The sequence below is a fragment of the Lathyrus oleraceus genome, chromosome 2 (genome assembly GCF_024323335.1).
Source record: "Lathyrus oleraceus cultivar Zhongwan6 chromosome 2, CAAS_Psat_ZW6_1.0, whole genome shotgun sequence".
In the NCBI taxonomy this organism is placed as follows: domain Eukaryota; kingdom Viridiplantae; phylum Streptophyta; class Magnoliopsida; order Fabales; family Fabaceae; genus Lathyrus; species Lathyrus oleraceus.
In genome coordinates, this window is record NC_066580.1 from 198,068,095 (window position 1) to 198,095,530 (window position 27,436).

Sequence of the window (27,436 nt, forward strand, 5' to 3'; positions counted from 1 at the left end):
CAATGTTATAAGACATGAATTGTATCTTAAAGACACAAGTTCTATTTTAAGGTTTCTTAGCCCTTAGTGACATCAAGTCTTCAATGACATTTTCATCTGTTGAGATCCTTAAGAAGATATCTGCTACATTTGTCTTTTACTGAAGCATGGGAAGGTATGTGCAGTTTTGGTTAGCAAGACCCATTTTGGTTTATCCATGAGAACTTTTGATAATCCAAAAGTATCTACATAAATACCAAAAAAAGAGTTTAAATTAAAATTATGCAAATCTTACAAATAATCCAAATGTTACACGAATAATCCAAATATCCAAAAGTTTCTACTACATCAAAGAAGTTTGAAAAGTTGGAAATATCCAAAAGTTTCTGTTACAACCAAACGAATCTAAAGAAAATTGAAACAAGTTGTATATCCAGCAGTTTGAAGAGGCTCTTCTTGTAAGCGCCCCAAATTCCAAAAGCAAGCGTCCCCCTTTTCTAATCAATATCACTTCACATGCAAAACCAATTCAAGGGTTAAAACAACTTTTCAAATAAGCACTTAAAGAACTGGAAAATAAATGATAAAATGAACGGATTATTTCTTTGCACAGTAAACCAAAACGAACTCCCAAGGCCACATTTCATTATCCAAATCAACAACCTTAAATCCATAGATTAATTATCCCATGAAATCTGGAAGAGATAATTTAATAAGTTATCTCAAAATCAACAATCAACATATAAATAACAACAAAAATTAACAGTAAAGGGACGATTTTTTGGAAGTCCAAGAGAACAATCAAAATACTTTTTTGCTGTTAAACTCAAACCAAACATAAAACACGTTCTGGAAAATCAAAAGAGAAGTTATCAAAACATTTTTTTTAACATCAAACCCTAACAGCAAACCAAACAACAAACAACATTCAAAAATCAAAAAAGAAGAAGGAAGAACAGAGGGAGACGAAGAGCATAAAGAAAGGGAGAGAAACTTATCTGAAACAGTAGGGAGACGTCGCCGACGTTGACTTCACCCAAGTAAATATTCCCTTTTTCGTTCAAATCTTTGCATCTTTCTTTTCGCCTCTTCGTACCGAGTAAAACCCCCATGTTAATTTCTTCGAAGCATAACCATGGAAGATCTAATTTTAGATTTAGGGTTTGAGTTTTCAGCTGGTGGTGGTTAGTGTTTAGGTTTGCTTCGTTGGGAGGACGGTTGAGGGTTTGTTGGCCGTGCGAGAGAGAAAGATTGAATTAGGGTTTAGGTTCTTTTCTTTCTTTTGAGTACCGATCCGGACGTTTGAGGGGGAGTTTGGAAAAAACGAGGCCGGATTTGGAATCTTCGGCCAAAATAAGGCGGGGTACGTGTTTGGTGTTTTGAGGTTTGGGAGGTGGAGTCGCCGGAGAAGAGGGCGGTGCCGCCGTGGTTGGCCGACCGCCACCGTCTTCTCAGGCAGGGTCGACCATGAGAATGATGACGGAGGAGAAGAGGTAGTTGCAGAGCAACTTCCTTCTCAGAATGAAGAGAGAGAACGAGAGAAGCAAAATGGCTCTCTCTCTCTCAATTTTTGTTTTTATATACAGGTTGGAGTGGATGCATGGGCGACACATGGCACCTCCTGCCAGTGCCACGCGTCTGGTTGACTTCTGAGTCAACCATAAGATCCTGTGTGGATCCCCCCACCATATAATGGTGAACCCTCATGCGCCTCCCTTTGATCTTTTGGCCAGGTCAAAGTATTCTGATCCAACGGTCCAGATTTCACCCTAGAAGGTAAATGTTTGACCAAGCTATTTAGAGCTTTGGGGTTTTCATTCTGGGCCAACTCTAGTTGGGCCCAAAGACCTTTTCTCTATTCAAACCCCCTGTTCTATTTCTAGCAGCGCCCAGAGTTGGACTTTCCTCTTACTTGGCCCATTTTCTTTCATTTTTTTAATTTATTCACTTATTTTCTTTTATTTATATACATATAAAAAATATTTATTAGAATTTTATGGCTATCAAACAAAAAAGCAATATTTCATTTTATTTACTTTCTTTCAAAGTTATAATTATATATTGTTATTATTATTATTAGTACTTAATAGTAAATATGCAATTATATTGTTATTATTATTATTATTATTATTAATATTTAATGGTAAATATGCAAATATTTGGTTATACCATCATTTTTTTTACTTATTACTTAATCAAAATAATTTACTAAATATTCAATTAATTAATTATATTATTATTAATGTCACTTATAATTTAGATAATTGTTTATTTTTTTTTGTGGAATGTATGTGCATGATTATTTTGTATTTATTTGTTTATACCGTGTCTCAAGTGCATATGGATGGCATGTTATAATTATGACAAAATTATGTCATTTTCACCGATTTAAAATCATTCGAGCCAATTTCAAAAATAAATCACATACTTCTCGATTCAAAGTCGAACCCATTTTCAAAACACCTTTGTAAGTCGATTACTTGTAAAAGTATCGCCATCAACCTCACATGGCTTACTCTTGGGCCTCCTTACAATGAGACCTATTCGATTTTAATCAATTAGATGAACTATTCACTAAATGAATTCAATTCATTCACGAAATACAAATTTAAAACCTCGATCCAACATCGAGTTTTCTCTTAAGAATTAAAAATACCTAATCACAATCAAATACTGTTTCACTTAAGAATAAAAGAGGTAATGGTTTTGAGTTTTCAACTCCTCTCCTCGATTATTTAAACACGAACTCTTGTACTCCATTAATCGAACAATCGTCATTTCTAATCCACCTAAGCACAGATAACTCAAATTCTTTTACAATAGGAAATAAAAAGATAGATGACTTTGAGTCTTCAATTTTTCTCCTCGATTATTTGAGTACAAGTTCTCTTACTTGGTTAGTCAAATAATTATCGTTCCTCTACAAACCTCCAAACCCCGATTAAATCAAAATATTTTCACAGTAAGCTAAATGAAAAAGGAGTTGACTTTGAGTTTTCAACTTCACTCCTCAATTGGTCGAATACGAGTTCTCTTACTCGGTTAGTCGAACAATTGTCATTTTTCCGCAAACATACAACTTAATCAAATCACTTTCATAACAAACTATATGAAAAGGATATGGTTTTGAGCTTTCAACTCCTCTTCTCAAATGCTTGGATATGAGTTGTCTTACTCAGTCATTAAGTACTTGTCGTTCATTATAAAAATACGTCAACCATATACAACCTTATTTTCATAAATATTCAAACGAAACAAAAAACGGTTTAGAGTCTTCTATTCCCTTTCCCGATTATTAGGATACGAGTTGTCTTACCCGATTATCCGAGTATTCATCATCTGTTCAAAACACTTTAACTATTATCAAATCTTTCCTAAATTAAGGATGAAAAATAAAATGGTCTAGAGTCTTCTACTCCCTTTCCCGACTGTTAGGATACGAGTTGTCTTACTCGACTATCCAAATGATTGTCATCTAACCAGAAAACATCTCAACCAATCAAAACATCCAACATATTAATCCAACTTGCCACCTCAGTGTGACCTAAAATCCTTTCAAAAAGAACACCATTTAATCTTTTCTAACGTGCATAACAAACCAATGCTTAAGCCTCTGTCGAGAGTAGACAAGCCAACGTTCAGCCTTTAGAATGTGATCTAAACTGTTGTTCATTAAAAAAGCACCAACCAACCGTAGTTCCCCGAACTACGAATGCTCTGATTTCCTTATTTAAGGATACGTAGGGAGGAGATTGCTGTATCTTCGCGAGCACATTAATAAAAAAACCCCCTTTCTCCTTTCTGAGGTTCTCATCCATTTCTATTTTCAACATTTTATAACCCAAAGATAACAAACAAACATAGATTAACACTCGAAACACAAATTAGAACTAAAAGGTTCCCGTTGAGTACAACAGACGTAAGGGGTGCTAATACCTTCCCCTTACGTAATCCACTCCCGAACCCGAATATGGTTGTGACAACCATTATTCCATTTCCTAAAGGTTCTATCGATATTTTCCTATCCCTTTATTGGGATAAATAAAGTTCGGTGGCGACTCTGTTCGAACATAATTTTTTCCGCGACCATCGCGAGGAATCGTATTTTTCGAGATGCGACAAGTATACGGAGAATCAGTTGCATAACAACGATCCTCACTGCTAAGATCAACAATTCCTTCAAACAATTTACGGAACATCAGAAAGAAGGGCTTCAGACCTAGATCTAAGGTTGAACCAGGATCTGAAGGTAATCTTCATGAAAATCAGACCGAAGCCTCCCGATCACTGCCGACTTGGAGGCGCCCGAACCTCCCGCCGTCACCAGGAGAATCGAAGAAGGAAAACCGATTGGTCTTAAAGAAGGAAAGGAGGAAGCCGATGGAAGATATCATAAGTTCGTAGTTATATCACCCAAATATCGCAAGTTCATATTTAACGTCAGATGCGTATCAAATACTAGGGTACATCCCGTATATATTCTAGGATTTCCGTAGTATGCATGAAGGTTTACACCGATCAAATTGTGAAGCAGGGATCCATTAAGGTTGCCCAAGGAAAGACATCCCAGACGCCGACGACCATAAAACCTGATGGTATCCACATATGGTCACTATCAAACACTCAATTTAGTCAGATTCACCATATAAGCTCCCTGAATTCCATTTGAGAAGGGGCTGAACAATCCGTTTTCCCATATTTCCCCTGCTAAACAACTGAGCAACCCAGGCATCCCAAAGAGAGCTCGGAGTCTAAAGGCATCAATCCAATTCGACCCCGATAAGTAAAACTATGCCTACCTTTCAGAGGCGAACCGTCTCCGAGGCCCAAAGCTCCACTACCTAGATCACCAGACACTCAAGCTGCAAAGACAACCCCTCTAAGGGCGAGTGATCGTATCTACTTGCGGCTGGTCGTAGTATTTAATTACTGCATTTGTAAATTTATTTCCAATATGCAATTATCGATAGAATTGTTAAATGCAAACTATAATATGTATTGTTATTATAATCTTGTTGCTCTGCTTCGTGTCTTGTTCCCTCTTTAGGGCACCAAAGTATGAACACACGTAACAGTGAACCAGGGTACAACCAATACAGGGACGAGAATCCTTTACCTTTAGACGGGGAATGATCCTTTGTGACATGAAGTGCAATTCAAAGCTTGTCTCCATCTAGCCGATTCATGCCTCATTGATAGGGCTGCAAGTGCACGACTTTATCGATTTTAGTATAAAAGATGTCAAATCCCACAGAGACCTATCGACAAGTATAATTATGTATTACTATTGTGTTTATCTAAGGCGACTCAAATTGTTTGTTTGCATAATCAAAAACCTAACGGTTTTAATTTAATATTAAAAACGAGAGACCGAAATATAATTCTCATTGATCGTTGATACCCATAGAATTGTAGTTTATTATTTTCACGGGAAAAAATTAAGTAAGAGACAACGTTAGCTTTCGCGTGTCTGGTACCAAATTTCAAACCTGTAATTGCCCGTTTTATGTGGTACAAATTCCAGCTTTGAAGTCCCTTTTAGAAAACAATTAGTTCTCACTTAAAAATTAATTTTAGTAGAAAAAATAATTTAAAGGTAACTTCAACTTTCGTGTGTCTGTTATCAGATTTTAAGCTTACAAATGACCGATTTCACGTGTTAGTTATAAGTTTAAAATCCCTTTTTGAAAATTAGAAAATTTTGAAGTAATTAGAAAATCACATTCATTGTATTTAAAAATCAATTTTTGAGTTTTCCAAAGTCAGATACATTTTTCACTCTTTCAAACTGAAATCGGTATCACGTTATTTCTACTTTCCTAGCAAATATTTAATATGAAAAACAAAATTTATCATATCTAAAAATAATTCTCGTTAATAAAGTTTAAAAGGAAATTTACCAGAGTATCGTCAGTATGTCGGTCCTCACATTCTGGACTCAACTGACTTAAAAGGATATGTTAAAAGCAATAAATAAAATAACTAAGCAGCATACAATAAAACTAAACACTATAAAAGTATAAGTAAGAATGCTGGAACCTAAAAATAACATAAATGTAGAAACTTTGAATAAATTATTTGCTCAGAAGGGAGACATTATCCTGTACAAAATTTTGACTTGAAACATAATAATAACTTAAAAATAAAAGCAGCAATAATGGTGAAATAAAGTAGCAACAATAACAATTAAGAAAAATCTCCAAGATGCAAGAAAAGAAAATTACTAGTACATCTCAATGTGAGATATAAGTGCTTTTATAGTGTAATTTTTTTCTCTAACAAAGCTTGGATGATGAAATAAAAGAACTATGGCCATATTTATAGAGGAAAATTGCTTAAAACTTACAAATTGAGTGGGGATAATATTGAATGTGTGAGAAACCAACTGTTGGAACGTGGGCGTAAAATCTGGACATTAACTTCCTGACGGGCGTCAATTGGACTGACGACTTTCCAATCATGATTTTCAAAAGAATCCTGCATCGCGGGCCACACCAGGCTTCGGTTGGGCTGATGACCCGTCCTTCATGGTGTGTTTACTTGCACTTCATATGACTGTTGACTTTTTGACCCGAGTTTTCATGACGCCCATCATGATTGTACTACGCCCATCATGATAGTCAGAACCTGGTATTTTCCTAAGTTTTCGCCATTTTTCATTGTTTTATCGCTCAGAGGCCTAGTACTTCCAAGTACCTGAAAGGCATACATAATACCAGTATAAAACCACACAAAATGCATTAATATACTCTAAAACAGGTATGAATCAAGCTAATAAAATAGTTCATTTTGCATGTTTCAAACCCCCACACTTAAACCATTTTGCATGTTATCAAACCCCCACATTTATTCATTTTCAAATATTTTAACACCAACTTTTGAGGTCCACTCACTCACATTTTTGTTGACCTTCCGCATTTTGTTGGACTTTTGTTTGATACTTTGACATCTCTTTTACAATTTCCCTTTTATTTTCTTTATTTAATCAATATTAAATGATTATTAATTAAATTTTATTTTATTTTGATGATCATTGGATATTTTGAATTGAGTTTGATTGCTTGGTTAATATTTTATTCCTCATCTCAAATCATTGATAGATGGGCTTCAGGTTGATCGACTTTCTTTGATCCAAAACTGTTGATAGATGATTGTGAATCATCTTTAATACTTTTCATCAATGACATGTTAACCCTTGATGCGCCATATTTTGAGTCCTTTGATTTGAGGATATAATGATCCCTATGTGATTGACTTAAATCCCTCTTTCACTCTCTCTATTCTCATCCTTTTTTTTGTTTTAACCATTGTATTGCATGTTGATTAACTTTGTATTAATTCTCTAATATGTCTGATACATACATTTTTATTGATCGACCTCAGATAGGTATGACTTCTACATAATCCTACTTACGATTGCTTAGTATAATGCTAAATTGTCCCAACACAAGTGACTAACCATTAACTCCTAACAATAATCACTTCTCTTTACATTATTGCCTTTTAATTCAATTCATTTAAATTCAAGTCATTTAAGTCTATGTCATTTAATTAATGCACTTTTATTTTATGTCCCATTAATCATCACATAATTCCATACTCTATCCATCTATATTCATCTGTTGCTCTTATCTTGTTTGACTTTTGGCTTGTTAAAAGTTAATGTATCAAAACATGATAAATTAACTTGGACCTAATCCTAATCCTATGCTTGATCTAGAGTATTTAAGACCTATTGGACTTTAGACCTTGACTTAGGATTTAGGCCCATTTGCTTGACTTGGAGTGACATTGATTATGTGACCTTGTGGACACTCTAACTTGCCCTTGTCCCCATTGAGCTTTTGAGCTTGTGTGTTGTTTCTTATGCTTTATAGCTCTTCCATGCATCTGCTTAGGTTTAGTACACTCTTACACACACATGGCTTTCTCTTGGGCTACCTAACAATGAGACATAAGACAATACACTTTGCACCTACATGGCTTTCTCTTGGGCTACCTAACAATGAAACTCTAGGCTAGTTTTATATGATCATGCATCTTTGTTTGTTCATCAATCCTCTCCTTTGATTTGGCTTGACCCAATTCATATTGGATATACTAAATTCCTTTACTGGTTACATATTCCCGTTGTCTTTGTCAAGTGACCATAAGTCCCTTGGTCACTTGATGGGACTTGCCTCTGTCCTCAGTGGATTACATCTTTCCTCATCAGTTAATCATCTGACTCATCCCCATACAGCATCCTTAGGAACCTGCCTCAACAACTTATCAGTCTTTGACTAGGATTTCATGCCATGGGCCTTAAGCAATAGAGAATGATGAGTGGGGATCTTCCCTACACTTTTCGAGAATATATTTGGGTACATGACGAATGACCCAGTTGCTCAGAGTATTTATCTCTATTCATAGACTTTAGTTCAATTCCAGTCAATTCACTATCAAGTCTACAACTAGCCCCTCGTGGCTTTTCTTTTCATATCCTTTTGGTTTAAACACCATTGCAACACCACTTTATTTTGAGATACACCTCTTGGTCATTATCACCTTCTTGGCTTAGACACCATTTTATTTTGAGATACACCTCTTGGTCATTCTTACTTTCTTGGTTTTGACACCACTTTTATTTCACTTTCTTGATTATGACACCACAATTCAGGGACACACCTACATGGTTAACCCCATCTCTTGGTTTTGACACCTCTTTTATTTCAGTTGTTGTTTATGACACCATAATTTATGGACACACCTATATGGTTAACCCCTCTCTTGGTTTTGACATCGCTTTTCAGTTCTTGGTTATGACACCACAATTCAGGGACACACTTACATGGTTAATCCCCTCTCTTGGTTTTGACACCACTTTTATTTTAGTTCTTGGTTATGACACCATAATTCAGGGACACACCTACATGGTTAACCCCGTCTCTTGGTTTTGACACCACTTTTATTTCAGTTCTTGGTTATAACACCGCAATTCAGGGACACACCTACATGGTTAATCCCCTCTTGATTTTGACACCACTTTTATTTCAGTTCTTGGTTATGACACCACAATTCAGGGATACACCTACATGGTTAACCCCTCTCTTAGTTTTGACACCACCTTTATTTATGCTCTTGGTTATGACACCATCCTTACATTTCCTCTCTTGGTTTTGATACCACCTTTACATTTGTATTATTGGTTATGACACCATTTTCTTTTTGGGACACACCTCTGTGGTTAACCCCTACCTTTTCTTAGTTATGAAACCACTTTTACCCTTTTCCTCTCGGTTTAAATACCACCCTGAATCATATCTTTTTCTCAGTCTTTATCCTCCAAACTACGGAGCTCTGACTTCCTTATTACACTATAAGGATGCATAGGCACGATGATACAAATCCTTGGTGAGCACTCTCCTTTCTTTTATTTGTCCTCCCCAGTTCCACGAACTATGAGGCTCTGACTTTCTCATTGCACTATGAGAATACATAGTCATGAGGGCTACAATCATCTCCGAGGACTCCCTTTTCTTAAACCCATGTATTCTCTACAGGCACACGAATATTATAACACCCATCTAAGCAAGAACATTCAAAATGGTTCCCATGGAGTACCATGGATGTGAGGGGTGCTAATACCTTCCCCTTGCATAACCGATTCCCTTACCTATTTCTTTATTTTCTTTTCCCTTGGGTTTTATCGATATTTTCCCTTCCCTCTATTGGTATAAATAAAGTTTGGTGGCGACTCTGTTATACCTTCCAGCGTGCGATGTGTTCATGTAATGTCAGACTTTTGATCCTACATCAAGCAAAATGTTTAGATTATCCATAATGTGGCCATGCTGTTGCATATCATTCACATATCATAAAACATCATTACATCATATAACCCTTTTTGCATATGCATTTCCAAGGAATCCAAGAGCCTAGTATGTTATTGAGTACTCTGAGATAACATGAATCCTAGCAAAAGAAGTGTGTTCAGTTATAAGTTTGTGGAACCCCAATTGAAAGCTTTGAAGGGTTTGGGAACTTGTGTGGATCTAGATCACAAAGAGGATTTCAAGAAGGCATATGTGAATCTCTTAGGTATTCTCAACACTGAAGTGAACACTATATCAGTCCATACCTTGGTGGAGTTCTATGATCCTCCCTTGAGGTGTTTCACTTTTTGAGATTATCAGTTGGCTCCAATGTTGGAAGAATACTCAGATATTTTGGGGGTTAGAATTAAGTATTAGGTTCCTTTTGTCAGTACCAAGGAACTACCAAAATCTCATCTTTTAGCCAAAGCTTTGCATTTGGAGAAGAAGGAAGTGGAGGTCAATTTTAAGCCTAAGGGTGGAACTCATGGTTTTACTCTGAAGTTTTTGATGGAGAAGGCCATTGCCTTTGCTGATGTTGGAATTTGGATAACTTTCAATGTTGTTTTCACTTTTCTCATCTATGGGATTGTGTTGTTTCTTAGTATGAAAGACTTTGTGGACCCTGCATCTATTCATATCTTCTTGTCCAAGAATCCGGTTCCTACGTTTTTTGCTGATACTTACTACTCTATTCATGCAAGGACCCAGAAGAAGAAATTTAATATTGCGTGATGTGTTCCTCTGTTGTATAGGTGGTTTATTTCTCACCTACCCAACAAGGGTCCTTTCATCGAGAACAAGGATAATCTCAAGTGGTCTCAAAGGATTATGTCTCTAACTACTGATGACATTCTGTGGTACTCTAGAGCTTATGACGATGTTAAGGTAATCCTTAATTGTGGAAGTTTCCCCAATGTGCCCCTCATAGGTACCAAGTATGGAATTAACTACAATACAAGGATAGCTTTACGCCAATTGGGTTATCCGTTGTTGTGCAAGCCAAATTTCGAGCATGTAGAGGAGTTTGTTTTGTATGAAGGGGTTGACAATCCGGAGTTTCTAAAGAAGATCGTCAAAGCTTGGAGGGAGGTCCGTCCTCAAGGAAGGTCTTAGTTAGGGAAAAAGAATTCCGTTTCCAAGGAAGCCTATACACAGTGGGTTAAGGATAGGGTAGAAGAAGTTGTTAGAATAAGATTTTGATTCTGCAATCTATCTCTAAGTTTGATGATAACAAAGAATGAAACAATTTGGTACCCTAACACGTTTTCTTAAGTATGCAAGATTCTAAGTTTAATGACTCTAATAAGTCACCTTCTGATTCTTAAGAAACTAATATTTTGCATCTGAAGTAGTCCAGAAGCGCTGACCTAGCACAAAGAGAAATCACATCTGACTCTAAACATAATCAATCTGAGGAGAAATCAAATGAAGAATCTGACTCTGAAGTTCAAGCTCTGATGATCTAATTCTGAAAACTCTATCTGAAGACTCTGCAAAGAGATATTTGAAGACTCTAACTCTGCAGACTCTGGTCATGCTCACCTCACTCTGACACATGCTCAGAAACACGCCATCAGATGTCACCTGGTCAGAAACTTAAGCTGGAAGCAATCCAAATTGTAGTACGTTCCTTTTAAGGAAACATTTGATTATGCTCCTATTCGGATATGAAAAGGACCAGGGATTTACTACATTTGTCTCCCACAGCTGGCACAAAATCTTTATTGATTTCCCCCAATGGTATTATCTCAAGTGATATATAAGGGCCTCTTCACAACTTGCCAAAAGACACAACCTTGATACAAAAGTTTTATCATACAACTTTTTCATCATTATTACGAAGAATAACTCACGCGCTGCATACCCTGATTACTTCTTCACCACTGTTGTTGTAAGACAAAGTTTCCATACAAGAGCTGCTGCTCAGTATTGTGTGGTTATTTTTCACTGTTTTTGAATTGTGTTCATACTGCTTATATAGAAGCATCTAGAGAAATACTTTGTAATTCTTGTAATTGTTTTTGATTCCTCAAGTCACTTGTTTAGGTCTGTAGACTTGAGAGGGCTAAGAGGTTATTGAATCCTTGGAAGAACTTTGTAATCTATTGAGATTAGTGGATTAAGTCCTTGTTGAAGAATAAATCACCTTGGCCGGATGGATTGGAGTAGCTTTGATTTTCAAGCGAACCAGAATAAATTTTTTGTGTTGTTATTATTTCTTCTTTGCGTGTGTTATTGAAAAAATATTTTAATTCCTATGAAAACAATTCAAACCCCTCGTTCTTGTTTTTCTCTACCTTCAGAAATTCTGTTGCCATTTCCGTTCGAGCCATCTATGAACATCCTACATCCCGTGCTTCTTGTTGTTCCTACCTATGAGGTGGGGAAACTCAAAGAAACTATCAAATGCTTAGAGAAAGAGAACACTGATCTCAAATCTAACCTTGGCAGGCTTACAAGAGAGAAAGAAGACTTGGAGATTAACCTCAACCAAAAGAGAATCATGACATCCCAAGCGTTAGAGGAAGCCCAAAAGGTGAAGTTCAAAAGGAGAAAAGTAGGTGATGCGTTGAAGGGGACTATTGATAATTTGTTCATAAAAAAGAAACAGCTCGCCGAGCCCAGTATCAAACATGCAAGGTAGAGATCAGTTGCCAAGACTACCTCAAGAGGCTTCGAGAATAACTAGAGAATTGTAAGAAGGAGTTGAAGGAAGAAAGAGGCTGTACGTAGCAGTTGGAGGTTTCTTTATATCGACACCAAACATAGCTCGATAAATGGTTCGAGGAGATTCGAGGTTTGAAGGATCAAGCGCACCGGAGTAGGGACGACACTGATCAACTTTAGTAAGAAGCTACACATTAGGAGAGGAACAATCGCCATTTACATGTACTCTTAGACCCGAAGGAGGTTATACTGCAAGACCGTTTGAGCAAGCTAACCTAGTTTGTACTCGTGATGAAGCATAGTGGTGGTCGATCAAGATTCAGTCGATGCTTACTTATCTTTGGGGAATTTCAGATTCCATTATTTTCTTTTGAACACACTTGATGTATCTTGGCAGGTGTGCATGATAATTGTGAAGTGTGCAAGATGAGCCTGAAAGATGTAACAAACTCAAGAACTGCGTCTAAGAGTTGATGGATCAAGGCATCTTACAGTTTTCCTGAAATAGAACTATGTGGGAAGTTTCAGTTATTGAGCCCATTGAGATTGTTTATCGTAAGAAACCAGTAGAAGCTCCGATAAAGAAGGTTTAGCCCATTGTATTTCATGTTCCTTCACATTTTCCTTATCAGAATTCTAAGACTATGCCTTGGAAGTATAATGCAACCATATCAGTTGGTGGTGAAGAAGTTCAGGTTCCTAGTGCATAAATAATCAATATATCTGATCCGAAAGGGATGACCCACAACAGTCGCATGTTTGCACCAAAATATACTCCAAAAGTGGTCTCTACAACAATTCCTTCGTCTCAGGAATGTGCATTTGTTTGTGTCCCTACCACTCCGGTTGGGACACTTGATTCTTCAACGACAAAGGATACTGAAGCAGCAAATTCAAAATGGAAGGAAGTCATCATTGAGAAAGAGCAAGTCGAGAAGATCATTTCTGCTGAAGAAGAGCAGGAGTTCTTAGAGTTGACCAAACACAGTCATTTCAAGATTGTCGACCAACTGGGTCAAACTCCATCAAAGATATCAATCTTGTCATTATTACTTAGCTCAAAAGCTCATAAAAAGGCTCTTTTGAAGGTGCTAAACATAACTCCTATAATGTAGGATACCTCGGTAGGTTAGTTCAATGATGTGGTAGCTAATATTTCTGCGAGCAGGTACTTGGGTTTCAACAAGGCCGAGTTGACAGCTGAAGGACATAATCATAACAAAGCCCTGTACATTTCTGTAACTTGTGTAGACACTTTAATCTCGAGGGTCCTAGTTGACACTGGCTCTTCGCTTAATGTCTTGCTCAAAAGCACATTAAGTCAACTGCAGTATGAGGTACCAAAGATGAGAGCGAATGCTTTGATTGGTTATGCTTTTGATGGATATCAGAGAGAGGTTATTAGGGAAGTTTATTTTTCAATATGCATGGGTCCCCACCAGTTTACTATCACCTTCCAAGTCATGAATATCCACCCTGCTATAGTTGCCTATTAGGGAGGCCATGGATCCATGCAGTCGGTGCCGTCACTTCCACTATGCACCAAAAAATGAAGTTCTTGTTTGAACAAGCTTGTCATCGTTTGCGGTGAAGAGGAATCTATAACCAACGAGCTATCTTCTTTCATATATGTGGAAACTTAGGAGGGAATAACTAAGGTTCCGTTCCAAGGTTTAAATTTTGAAGAAGTTAGCTCCGCCTCTGCCAATCAAAGCCAGTCAACAACCTTGGTGTTGTCATCACCCAAGAGTGCCAAGAAAACTCTAGAGAATGTTCCTCTCCCAGGTTGGGACCAAATTGTGAAAGTCTCTGAGAAGCATGATCATTTTGGACTCGGTTATCATCCAACTTCCCGACACCTAGCTGCGAGGGGCAGTAAGCGGTTCAACCCAATCAAGTTCAGTAATGCCGACTACCAATTAGATTCTTCTGTAGTAGTAGTAGATGAAGCAAGTTCTAGTTAGCGTGCAGTCTCCGGTCTTATTCACAAGTGTGCCCCAGGATTTAAGCTTGATAATTGGATTTCTACTATGGTTCATGTGGTGTTCTCAAAAGAAATGTAATGCATTTTATATTTTTATTGACCCTTGCCTTCGCTTGAGGCATGTGGTTAGCTTGACAGGGCCTCCTATGTTTTAAAAGTATTATTCAATAAATGAAAGGTAGTTTTTGCACTCAAAATCATGATCCATTTTCTTTCTATTACTTCACTTTTCACTTAAAAAATAAATGGAAAAATCTTATTTTCTTTTATTTTTACATCTTTTCCAAAAAACAATTCTAAAAAAATAAACTCATAACATGCAGAATAAATGATTCCACTAAGAGCAGCATTGTTGAAGTTCGCTGTAGATCAGAATTTCCAATTAACCAAGCCGAAGACGACGATGAGGAAGATTGTAAAGTGTCTCCTGAGCTTTCCATAATTCTTGAGCATGAGGAAAAGGAGATTCATCCGCACCAAGAACAGTTGGAGGTGATCAACCTGGGCACCGAAGAGGTCAAAAGAGAGGCGAAGATTGGGGCATCCCTTGCCAAGCATGTACACCGTGAGTTAGTAGAGTTACTTCATGAGTATGTTGATATCCTCGTCTGGTATTATAAAGATATTCCTGGGTTGGATACCAACATTGTTGAACATTGCCTGCCACTAAAGCCCGCGTGCCCTCCGGTTAAGTAGAAACTTCATAGAACCCGACCTAACATCGCATTAAAGATCAAAGAAGAGGTTAAGAAATAATTTGACGTTGGTTCCCTAGATATCGTTAAGTATCCTCAATGGGTGGCCAATATTATTCTGGTTCCGAAGAAGTATGGGAAGGTTCAAATTTGTGTAGACTACCGTGATCTTAAGAAATCCAGCCCAAAGGACGACTTTCCTTTACCATATATTGATGTTTTGGTAGATAACACAACTCATCACTCAGTCTGTTCTTTCATGGACGGTTTCTCAGAGTATAATCAAATCAAGATGGCTCCAACTGATATGGATAAAAAAACTTTCATCACACCCTGGGGAACTTACTGCTATAAAGTCATGCCTTTTTGGTTTGAAAAACGCATGAGAGACATATCAACATGCTATGATGAATCTTTTTCATGACATGATCCTCAAGGATATTGAAATGTATGTATATGATATGATTTCTAAGTCATAGACTGAACACAATCACTTGGACCATTTAAGGAAGTTATTTTCGAGACTCCAAAAATTCCAGTTAAGATTGAATCCTGCTAAGTGCACTTTCGAGGTCCGTTCTGGCAAGCTGTTGGGGTTCGTAGTGAGTCAAAAAGGTCTCGAGGTTGATCTAGACAAGGCCAGGGCTATTCAATATATGCCAGCTCCCAGAACTGAGAAAGAAGTCTAGGCTTCCTTGGACAGCTTAATTACATATCCTGGTTTATCTCGTATCTGACAGCTAACTGCGAACAAATATTCAAATTGGTAAGAAAAGATCATGCGGCCGCATGGAATGATAATTGTCAAGAGGAATTTGACAATATAAAGAATTACTTGCAAGAACTATAGATCTTGCAACCACCGATTCCTGGTAGGCGTTTAATTATGTATCTCACCGTGCTAGATGAATTGATGGGTTGTGTTCTAGGTCAGCATGACGACACGGGCCGTAGAGAACATGCAATCTATTACTTGAGCAAGAAGTTTACTAATTGTGAAACCAAATACTAACTGTTAGAGAAGACTTGTTGTGCTCTAGCTTAGGTAACTCGACGCCTGAGACAATATATGATTTGTCATACTACTTTGTTAATATCCAAAATGGATCCAATAAAGTATATTTTTGAGAAGCCCGCTGTCAGTGGAAGGATTTCCCGATGGAAAATGTTGCTAATTGAGTATGACATTCAATGTGTGACTCAAAAATCCATCAAGGGGAGTGTCTTGTCTGATTACCTTTCCCATCAACCTGTGGAGAGTTACCATCCTATCAAGTTTGACTTTCCCAACAAGGACATCATGTTCATCAGAGTCTGTAATATTCCCGACCCAAAAGAAGGACCCGAACCAGAAGCGCGATGGACGCTCATGTTCGATGGTGCCTCTAATGCTAAAGGGCACGGAATAGGAGTAGTTATTACATCTCCGACTGATTTTCATATTCCATTCACCGCCAGACTTTGCTTTGATTCTACAAACAATATGGTAGAATATGAAGCGTGCATCTACGGTATCGATTTAAGAATCAAGATTCTTGAAGTGTTTGGAGACTCTGCTTTAGTAATCAGTCAAGTATGAGGAGATTGGGAAACTCGGGATAAAAAGTTGGTTCCGTACAGAGAACACGTCGTAAAATTGATTCCCTATTTTGATGAAATCACTTTCCATTACATTCCGAGAGAAGAGAATTAGTTGGCCGATGCTCTTGCTACTCTTTCATCCATGTTTAAAGTTAAGTGGAGAAATGAAGCGCCCTATATCCACATTGACCACTTAGATGAACCAACAAACTATCTAGCGCTGGAGGTTGAATCTGACAATAAGCCTCAGTTCTATGACATTATGAGGTATCTAGAAAGACAGGAATATCCCGAGAAAGCATCCATCATAAATAAGAAAGCTTTGAGAAGATTTTCCTAAGTTTTTCTTGAATGGGGTTGTTTTGTACAAAAGGATTTATGATTCTGTGCTGCTCAAATGCGTAGATAGACATGAAGAGAGCACAATATAAGGTCTATATGTCGCATCACGCGAAAAACCGGCGGGAAAAGAAAGAACAACAGAGCCGCCACCGTGCGTTATTTATCCCAAAAGAGGGAAAGGAAACGCTCAGAGTAAACCTGGAAAAGACATGGTCTCGCGACCAAAGAGAATGGGTTCGGGAGTCGGTTATGCGAAGGGAAGGTATTAGCACCCCTACGCATCCGTAGTACTCTACGGGATCCACGCACAAAAGGAAGGATAATTGGTTGCTAAACACTGCTCAAACTCACACACAACTGGCTGAAAGAGACACAAGAAACTGACTGAAACTGACTCGGCAGGATGTCGCATCCTGGGCCTACTTAGTCTATCAGGCATAGACATCAGAGTCGAAGTAGTTCGGACTGGGGAAACGACACATGCTCGCTAGGATATCGCATCCTATGCATACGTATCTTCTCGGACGAGAGAAGAATCAGAGCATTCGTAGCTCGGCTGACACGCACACAAACAAAACAAGACACAGGCAAACGTGGAGCCCGACTGCCAATCACTGGACTTATATCAGCATCCGAACCAAAACACACGCAAAGAGGCAAACGTGGAGCCCAAATGCCAATCACTGGACTTACATTGACATCCGAACCTAAACACACGCACACTGGAACCCAAATGCCACTCGATGGACTTACATCGGCTTCCAAGCACACAACAACACAACAGGTTGATAGGGAGTCGGGGACTCGAGCCTATAACTGTCAAGCACACACTCAAAAAGAAAAAAAAAGGGCGCCCGGAGAGATCAGCTCAATCTCCTGCCTACATACTTCATCTGGTGTGAAGATCAGGGCGATGTAGTTCCCCTACAGAGGGATAAAGGACTAGCCTAACCAGATAATAGAGGGAGACACAACTAGGGAGACTACGACTCGAGCCTAGATGTTATCATGCAAATCATCCCTAAGTTAAGGTTTCTAGCTAAATGGCACAAGGGCCAACCTATCCTAAGCATGGCTCACACAGGAAGCAAGCCACACACACTTAACTTGCACAGGAAGCAAGCCAAGCAAAACCTAACTTGCACAGGAAGCAAGTCTAAACTGATCCTAACTTGCACAGGAAGCAAGTCAAACAATCCTAACTTGCACAGGAAGCAAGTCAAACAATCCTACAAGCACAGATAGCACACACTATACACAAGCAAGGGGCTCAAACAAGGCTAGGTTTTAGTCGAGGGGTCATATCAACCTCAACAAACAAACCTCTGGAACTGGGTGAATGTTGCTCTTAACCTTGCCATTGAGAGACTAAGGTGAAGCAGATGAAAGGTGAGTGAAGATAAGACTTCACAGCTCTTATCCCTGGCCTGGGAGAGCTTAAGACAAGAATGTGTGGGTTCAGAAAGTGGGAACCCTTCTACACATTTAAAACTGACTCAACTGTACAATTGTACAAGATCTTGGGTTTGTATCTGCAATGCATCAACACAGTGGTGTGAGCAAAGCAGATGACACACTGAATAGCAGGGGATAGGTTGCTTATCCCTTGGTTCTGCCAATTGCCTCTTCACTTAGGAGGACTTTGACTCTATGCAAGGACAAAATTAAACATCCACAAACATTGCCTCTTAAGGAGGACTTCAGACAGTTGCCTGGCCAAGTAACAGGCCAGGTCTTCCAGACTACATGAAGATTAGGAGTATACTTCAATGCAAATTGCTTATACAAGCAAAGCAAAGCAAAAGTTCACAAGGAACTAAGCAACTAAAAGCACCTGAAATAGTCAAACAGATGTTAGTATTCAACTTCAAAACAAAGCAGAAGGAAACAGACATTAACATTTAATCAGAAGCAAATGAATGTGCAAGGCACAAGGCTTAAGGCATGTGAGCCAAGCCACCTACAAAACAAACAAGTTATTCATGGTATTTAGGCAAGCTCAATCAAAAAGAATTGGTCTCATTGGTCATTTGCTGGCCAACCTGAAAACATAAGCTCAAAAGTGAGTAACAGGACCACTAGGGCAAGCCTAGGGTCAAAAATGAATGAGAAAGTCAAAACAGCAAGGGGCAAGCATCCAAAATCATGTTCAAACAATTAAGAGACTCAACCAATTGGGTTCACATTCATATCAATCATCATCATCATTTCATGAACCATTTAGGTCAAAGTATAGCAAACAGAAGCTCATAGGAGTCAACAGCAAGACTTAACTCAAAAGCAATCTTAAACATTTCCAAAAATCATCAAATAAATCATGATAAACCACAACCCATAGCATGGTAAGCATGTCAAATTTCATCTCATTTGGACAAGTGGAAGGCAGTCAATGAAAATCAGAAAGTCAAAGCACTTTTGAACATGCTCAAAGAAGTCAACCAAACATGCATCCACTTAGAAAAATCATAAATCAGAGATGGTGTATGATAAATGAATGGGACTAAAACCATGGCAAAGATGAGGATGTCTAGTTATCTCATGTAAAATTTCATGTCCATCTAATAAAGTATGAGAATTTCACAAATGAGATGGGAACATGTATCACACAAGGTCAACATTTTGGTCAACAGGGGAGAAAATCTCAAACAATTAGGAAATGCCACAAATAATTCCAAGAAAATTCACATGTAAACTACACATACAAGAGTAGGTTCATGCAAAAAATCAGATCAATTGGAGGTCAAGAAGCATGGTATCAAAAATCATCAAGTTGGACATCAATGGTGTGACACAAGTTGTCACACCCTAATTCAAAAATTCATAACTCACAAACCACAAATGATAAATTCACAAACTCTACACCAAAATCACCATGAGTGTGTCTAGTTTGAGCACAAAAAATTTGGGAGCCATTGGATACATTCTTATCATTTCACAAATGTTTTGGCAAAGTGTACAAGAATTGGTCACATGTCACAAACCCTAGCCCCATTTAAAAACCATCCATCAAAAAATTCTGGAAAAATAATGATAAAAAAGTAGAGATCATGATGAACACAACACAAAAAATCCCATTCAAATTGGATTAAAATTGAAGCATTTATGATTTTTGGAAGATTGGATATCAAAGTGAAATGAAATGAAGAAATTAATTGAATTAATAAAGCAAGAATGGCAGTTTGGTAATTCCATGATTCACTAATCAAAACACAGCCGTTTTGGCCCATGAACGAAATAATTTGATTGGCTCTTGAGGTTAGACCGTGCCATGCAACGTGAAACAAAAGAAAATCTGGAAAAATGCATTTTGAAAGCTAGGGTTTCACTGTAGCAGCATCTTCCCCAAATCGAATTTCACAAACTTTTTCAGAAATCAAGATTGAGTACACCCAAATGATCAGCAAGCAATGACAAACATGAATCCATCAAGTATTGACATCAAATCAAACTCACGAAAGAGAAATCAATGAAAACATTTTCAAGCATCAAACTTCATTTCATCACATCTTCATAATAACTCAACCATTTTCAAAACTAAAGCCATCACTAAACTCAGCATTGAAAGATCTTTTGAAAGCATGTAATAGATTCAAGAATAATGGAACTTGAAAATTTACCAAATCAGCAAGGCAATGGTGATACAGTTGGTATTTGGTGACTTTGACTCCAAACAGGTACACTTTAAGCTTTCAAATGATGAGTGTGAAGTTGGCTTGGCTCAGTAACCCTTGCAATGGCTTGAAACTGGAACTGTCATGGATGATGCTGTGCCAAAGCCAATGCTGCTAGATGCTGCTACAGGTGGAAAATGATGATTGCCATGAGCTTAGAAAGGTGTTTGGATGATGAAAATAACAATGCCAAGCTCAGTTCTTTGGAGGTTTGTTGACTGTTTTGGAAAATGGCCAAGAGTGAGGCTTTGAGAGAAATGAGAGGACAATGGTCTCTTGCTGTGTGTTTTGTGGCTGCCAGTGCTCCTATTTGACAGAAAATGATGAGGAAACTTTGCATCAAGCCAGGCAAGGTTTTGGTTCTTTTTGAAGTTCTTGACAGAAAATGATAAATGCAAAGCAAGATGAATCTTTTAGAGAGAGTGAATTCTTGTGCAAGATGATGGCTGATGCTGCTACTAGGGTTCTCCAACTGATGAATGGATGGTGAAAATACAGTGCAAGGCTTAAGTTCTTTTGGAAGTTTGGACTGTTTTTTTTGAAAATGCCAAGGATGGAGTCTTTTAGAGAATGAATGAGCAAATGGTTGGTTTGTTCTATTCTCTTGTGGCTGCCATTCTAGGGTTGGTTTGACAGAAAAAAGGTGAGGAAATATTGTCAAGCAAGGCCAGCTTTTGTTCTCTTTGAGTTCTTTGACAGAAAAATGGAAAAATGCCAAGATGTGTTTTTGAGAGAATGAGAGCCAAGGGTTTTCTGTTGTGTGTTTTGTGGCTGCCTCTTAGGGTTCAAAATGCTGCTTGGATAGTTTTTAAGGCAAGGCAAGGCTTGGTAACTTTGGTGTTTTGGACAGAGTTTTAGAAATGCATCCAAGATGAGTTTTTTAAAATGTGAGAGAATGAATGAATTCTGGTTTGATGGATGCAGCTAGTAGCTTCCAATGACAGCAAAATGAGGAAAGGACCTGCTGTTTGGTATTGTTTGCAATGCCTTGTCTCTTTGGAGTTTGACAGGTTTTTTGGAAAGGTGCCAAAGTGAGTTTCTTAGCATGAATGAAGGTGGTTTGTGTCTGCTATTAATGTTCAACATGACAGCAAATGATCATGATATCTGCTGTGTTGGTGAAACAATCCATGGCCAAGCTCATTGGAAGTTTTTGGACTGTTTTGGAAGAAAATCTAAATGAAGTTTTTTGCATGAGTGAAGTTCTGTTTGCAATCTCATGGCTTGTGGCTTGTATGGCTGCTCTTAGGGTTTGTCCTTGACAGAAAATGATCATGAAAATCTGCTGCCTTGAGTACCAAGCATGGTCCATGGAAGTATGGGTGAAAGTGTACCTTTGGCCAAATTCCAAGCAAGTTAAGCATGGCCATGTGTACTGCACGAAATGAGCTTGCAAACATGTCCAAAACCATATTTCTGAACTATTTTAATTGGCCAAATGGTTTAAAGATGATTAAATCAAAAAGTCAACTCTTGGTCAAACTTGAATTTCACATGTGCTAGGTTCAAAAAATGCCATTTTGATTGGCAATGTTTTGGCTCATGAAATTTATATTTTTGGAAAGAGGGGATCAAATGTGACTTGTAGGAAAAAACCCCACCAAAATTGGCCAAATGGTTTGAGAGATATGGCCTTTTGAAGTTCAAGAATTTCTGAAATCGATTCGATCATAACTTGCCAACCACACATGGGAATTGAGAGTTCTTGGACTTTTTGGAAATGGGAGAACAAGATCTTCAACTTTCATGTTGGGAAAAAATTCATTTGAAGCTTGTATCATGATGTAAGTTTGAGGATCAAGACTTTCCATTTTTGGTAAGTTTCAGTTACAGGTCCAGTTTCCATTTTTGGAAATTTTTGATCTGGCTTCAAATTCTTCCATGATGGTGTTTGACATGATATATGAAGACTATTTGGACATGAATAAGATCTTTCAAACCATTTCCATTCATCAAATCACCGATTAAATGGACAGTTGACCAACAATTGACTTTTAGGGTTTCTGACTGATTGTGCATTGACTGATGACTTCTGAACATCCAATCCTTGACTAAAACACTTCAAATGGACCCCCAAGTCATGTGAACATGTTGGACCAACCCTAGGGCCTTGGCTCCTTGAGAATTGTGCTTGCTTGCTTGGTTGACTGATCTCCTGATCAGTTTGACCTAATTTCTTGATTGGCTTGCACTTGAGGCAAAAGAGGCAATGCAATGCTATGCAATGGACCATGATATGCTATGACCTAATATGAAAATGTATGTACAATGATGGGTGCAAATTTGAGGTGCTACAGCTGCCCCTATTCAATCAGCTGGGAACCCGAATGGATGAGAGCAACGGCTGTCAGACTTTCAGGGTAAACAGGGATTGAATACCAAGAACCGTAGAATTTGCACAATACAGGGATCCACCAATGGAAACGTCCACTGGGATCTGATACTTATTGCTGGGTATATATTTTTTTTGGTTTTGTTTTCAAAGGGTACGGCCACATCCAAACATCGCAACGACGATGAATGGGAAAAGAAATCACAACTAGATGCCAACGGACAACTAGGAAAAACTACACGTTTACCAAGACCAACGGAGAGGTAACCAGACATTAATGAATGACTGTAAGGGATACAACCACTCGTCAACGGACGAAATGGGAAAAACTCAACGTTTACCAAGACCAACGGAGAGGTAAATCCACGTGGGGACAGGTACAACTAGACGTCATAGGACGAATAGGAAAAACTCGACGTTTATCGACACCAACGGAGAGGAGGAAACTCTACTGGGGGGAGTGAACACAACCAAATCATCAACGGATGATCGGGAAAAACTCGACGTTTATCGAAACCAACGGAGAGGTAACTCTTCATGGAAAGGGGTACAACCAGACATCATCGGATGACTAGGAAAAACTCGACGTTTATCGACACCAACGGGGAGGAGGAATACTTCTTCGATCTGAAAATCGGAAATTGGCCTGAACGCCACTTCGGTCTGAATACCGGAAAATTGGCCTGAGTGCCATGAGTACATCGACCTGATCGTCGGAAACTCCTTCGGTCTGAATACCGGAAAATTGGCCTGAGTGCCATGAGTACATCGACCTGATCGTCGGAAACTCCCTCGGTCTGAATACCGGAAAAAACATAAGTACATCGACCTGATCGTCGGAAACTTCTTCGGTCTGAATACCGGGAAATTGGCCTGAGTGCCATGAGTACATCGACCTGATCGTCGGAAACTCCCTCGATCTGAATACCGGAAAAAACATAAGTACATCGACCTGATCGTCGGAAACTTCTTCGGTCTGGATACCGGAAAAGACATAAGTACATCGACCTGATCGTCGGAAACTTCTTCGGTCTGAATACCGGAAAATCATAAGTACATCGACCTGATCGTCGGAAACTTCTTCGGTCTAAATACCGGAAAATCATAAGTACATCGACCTGATCGTCGGAAACTTCTTCGGTCTGAATACCGGAAAATCATAAGTACATCGACCTGATCGTCGGAAACTTCTTCGGTCTGAATACCGGAAAATCATAAGTACATATTATCTATAGCCGTCGAAACGTAGATAATACACTCGCATGGAAGATTATCCATAACCGGGTTGTAGGTTGTTAAATGAATAATCGACCGAAAAGGAAGGCATCTGGGTACCAGACTAGGTATGCAAAAGATGACCAATCAAAAGAGGATAAAGCTGCTTACTCGGAGCAAGTATCCAAAAAGAAGGGGAAGACCCAATGGGGACAATACTGCTTGATCAAGGCGAGTATCCAGAGGGGAAAGAATATCAATATCACAAACTGGATACTGATAACTGCAAAGAGGGGATTACATCTACCGGTTTGTAGGCAGAAAACCACAGAAAGGTAACCAGTCATCGATAGGATGAGCATAAACGGTTAACTTCAACAAGGGGGTGAAAGTGGGATTTTACAACTACCAGCTTGTAGGTAGAAAACCACAAAGATAGGACTTACAACTACCGGTTTGTAGGTAGAGGCCAATGGAAAAGTAACCAGTCATCATCGGGATGGGCACAAAGGGTTAACTCCACCAAGGGGATGAAAGTGGGATTTTACAACTACCAGCTTGTAGGTAGAAAACCACAAGGATAGGACTTACAACTACCGGTTTGTAGGTAGAGGCCACAAATTCCGCTGAGGATGAAATGAATGAGTGCCGGTTAGTGAGCCACTATTCATTCATGCCCCAGGGCCGCACAAGAGACAGTCAACAAGAAGCCAATTTAGGATCGATCCAAAAAGGCAGACTGAATTAAGACTCATCCTAATGAGGAAAGAACTCAATAGGGAAAACCCATCCCATTAGGGAGGGAACGGAAGCAACCGTCATCCACGAGGATGTATCTCAGTGGGGAAATGGCAGGAAAAGATTGACACTTTCTGCTTAAGGGGTAGACTCTACATGGAGAGATCAGACACACCCATATCTGCTTAAGGAAAAAGTCCCAAGCTGGCAAGACGCTAACAATTGGGGAGTAACACTGCTGGGGATACCCACTCGACTGAGGAATCACTTGTTGGGAAAACACCAACCTCTCAACCATGCTGATGAACCCAATCCTGAAGCCGATGCAATGGCGCGATGCTAAACTCTTTCCAACAACCCAACCTCGGCTGGTCGCCACGGCCTAGGGCTAATGGATATGCTTGCAATGTTGATGCATGAGTTTTTCTTGCTTTACACAATGCCCCATGATTATGGAAATGCTATGCACTAATGATGCGATATGCTATGCTTATCTAAATGATGAATACATAAACACACGTCTCCTCCAGAGACAACACCGGGGAACTCCAGGAACTGTGCTGGGGATCCTATAACCATGTCAACTCCCATCCCGCTGGGGGAAGACAAACCTTGCTGGAAAAAAAACATCAACACAACCTCTGCTGGGAAGACAGCTTCAGACTTGGAAAACAGTCACAACTCCGCTGGAGATACGGCCACCTTTAGGCTTGCTGAGGAGACACTGATCTCGAATCTGTTATGGAGGTAACGTTCTCACACCTACTGGGGAAATACAGCTTTTAGACACGGAACACCTGTCGAGTCGCCGAACAGCGGCATCCATCGCCCACCTATAGTGTCGGCTTTCCTCTTTTTACGAACTCCCAGACGCTTCTGGACTTTTCTGCTCCATCATCTTGTATTCCCAATCTCGTCCGTACTCCACGGGGATCGAACTCCTGATATTCATACAAACTTCCCAATCATCAGACTTTGAAGAGTCTTCTTGATTAACTTTCCAGGACCGTCGTCGTAATCCTTCACTGTCTTTTCACCGTTCAACTATCCCTTGCCCCTGATTTGGCTCTGCAGGGATCTCTTGTCAAAAAGGTTCATATTACCACTGGCAAGCGAATGAAGATATCTAACAGCACCTGCGCAAGAGATCGTCAGATAAAAACGTGCCCCAGGTATGCCCCATGATAAGGCTCAAACAACACTCTACTGGGGATGCCCCACAATAGAGCTAATAGGGACTTGGAGGAAGAATTTGTACTGCCGGGAACGTGAAGATGAACAACTTCAAACAACACTGCATCGGGCAACTTCACTGAGGAGAGACCATACGAGGTTCTGCAGGACAAAGATACAGTCATGCTCGAGATACGAACAATTGTCTTACCTGTTGGTAATCATACCACCCTCGGGAGAGCACTGTGGGTCTCCTAAGTATCTTTCCATCATTGTGAACGTTCACTTTGTTTAAGAACAATTTTTTTGAAAAATTTGTTTATTTTGAAAACAATGATACTTTATCAATTAAAAACATGCAAAACCTGTGTTGAGTTGAAACAAATAAGAATGCAAATAATTGGATAAAAGCTCAAATTAATGTGATGGAATGGTAGTCTGCAAAGGGCGAGACTCCATAGATCTGTACAAGTTTGAAATCGGTGATATATATTGGAGAGGGCTACATTGAACATAATGACCCTTACTCTACCATTCTGAATTTCGATGTATTCGGAGCTTCGGTCGACGACGCATCGAGAATTCCTGACGGATGACAGATATAGAACACAGTCTTGTCCAGATGCAGTTACTTGCCAAATCCCTAATTTTGCCTAGATTGCCCCAGTGTGAGGTGTTCAATCTAGCGGGATGCAAATTCTCTCCCTTTTTTTTTTCAATGTCTCTAACTTTTGCCTGGATCGCCCTTTCGGGTTTTCAATCCACCGAGACGCTCCTTTTTGCCTAAGTCGCCCTTTGGGGTGTTCGACTTAGCGAGCTTTTGCTTTTTTGTTTTTGTTTTAGGCGAAGTATTTCTTGACTGCATCGGAATTCACAGGACGAGTGAACTTCTTCATCCATTGATGTAAGTGTTAAAGCACTGCCTGAAAAGGCTCTCTTGACAACACATGGACTTTCATAGCTTGGGGTTCACTTGCCCCTGGAATCGGGCACGAAAGACAAGACTTTCTTGAGCACAGGGTCCCTCGGAACACACGAGGCTTGATCTTCTTGTCGAATGCTTTCTTCACTCTCTGCTGATATGACTGGCCATGACACATGGCAGTTGATCTCTTTGATTTTGATTGAACTCAGCATCAGTCAACTTGGGACTTTGAGGGTGCTATTTTTCTTGTTTCTTTCTTTCTTTTTCTTTCTTTTGA